Below are 1,782 nucleotides of genomic sequence, written 5' to 3'. Positions count from 1 at the left end.
AAATTATCCGCTCATCACAACACCAAACTTAAATTGTTTCTTGTCCTCAAGCAACTGAAAATCAAATAAGATAAAAAGAAGAGAATATACTATAGACTCCAAATTATCAATGAAACTTAGCTCCAATTAGATGAGCGGGACTTTTGGCTTTTTGCCTCTGAATAGTTTTGGCATCTCACTCTATCCTTTGAAATTCAGAATGATTGGCTTCTTTAGGAACTCAGAATCCAGATAGTGTTATTGATTCTCCTAGTTAAGTATGATGATTCTTGAACATAGCTACTTTATGAGTCTTGCCCGTGGCCCAAAGCACTCTGCCTTCCAGTATTACCACTGGATACATACATGCCACAGACACATAATTGGGTGAACCTTTTCAGATTGTGACTCAGCTTTGCTAGAGTCCCCAATTAGAGGTGTCTAGGGTTCTTAAGCGCACTCTTTTTGCCTTGGATCACAGCTTTATTTCTTTCTTTTTCTTTCTTTTTCTCTTTCTCCCCTTTTTTTTCGTTTTTTTGCTTCCTTTTTTCTCTCTTTTTTTTGTATTCACTGCTTTTTCTTGCTTCAAGAATCATTTTTATGATTTTTCAGATCCTCAATAACATTTCTCCTTTTCCATCATTCTTTCAAGAGCCAACATTCATGAACCACAAATTCAAAAGACATATGCACTGTTTAAGCATACATTCAGAAAACAAAAAATATTGTCACCACATCAAAATAATTAAGCTAGTTTTAAGGATGAATTCGAAATCATGTACTTCTTGTTCTTTTGTAATTAAAACATTTTTCATTTAAGAAAGGTGATGGATTCATAGGACATTCATAACTTTAAGGCATAGACACTAAGACACTAATGATTATGAAACACAAACATAGGTAAACATAAGCATAATTTTCGAAAAATAGGAAAATAAGGAACAAGGAGATTAAAGAACGGGTCCACCTCAGTGATGGCTGCTTGTTCTTCCTCTTGAAGATCTTATGGAGTGCTTGAGCTCCTCAATGTCTCTTCCTTGCCTTTGTTGCTCCTTTCTCATGATTCTTTGATCTTCTCTAATTTCATGGAGGAGAATGGAATGTTCTTGGTGCTCCACCCTTAGTTGTCACATGTTGGAACTCAATTCTCCTAGGGAGGTGTTCAGTTGCTCCCAATAGTTTTATGGAGGAAAGTGCATCCCTTGAGGCATCTCAGGGATTTCATGGTGAGTGGGATCTCTTGGTTGCTCCATCATCTTCTTAGTGATGGGCTTGAGGTCATGCCTTCTTAGTTGAATCGGCTTCCCTCTCTCTTCCGTTGAGCGCCCTCTTCACAAATGTCTATGAGGACTTGGTCCAACCTTTGATCAAAGTTGACCCTTCTAGTGTAAGGGTGTTCATCTCCTTGCATCATGGGCAAGTTGAATGCCAACCTTACATTTTCCGGACTAAAATCCATGTATTTCTCCCGAACCATTGTAAGCCAATTCTTTGGGTCCGGGTTCACACTTTGATCATGGTTCTTGGTGATCCATGCATTGGCATAGAACTCTTGAACCATTAGGATTCCGACTTGTTGAATGGGGTTGGTAAGAACTTCCCAACCTCTTCTTCGGATCTCATGTCGGATCTTTGGATATTCACTCTTTTTGAGTTTGAAAGGGACATCGGGGATCACCTTCTTCAAGGCCACAACTTCATAGAAGTGGTCTTGATGCACCCTTGAGATGAATCTCTCCATCTCCCATGACTCGGAGGCGGAAGCTTTTTCCTTCCCTTTCCTCTTTCTAGAGGTTTCTCCGG

The sequence above is a fragment of the Arachis duranensis genome, chromosome 2 (assembly GCF_000817695.3).
Source record: "Arachis duranensis cultivar V14167 chromosome 2, aradu.V14167.gnm2.J7QH, whole genome shotgun sequence".
Taxonomy (NCBI): Eukaryota; Viridiplantae; Streptophyta; class Magnoliopsida; order Fabales; family Fabaceae; genus Arachis; species Arachis duranensis.
The sequence above is the reverse complement of the archived record's forward strand: the minus strand, read 5'-3'. Positions refer to the sequence as shown.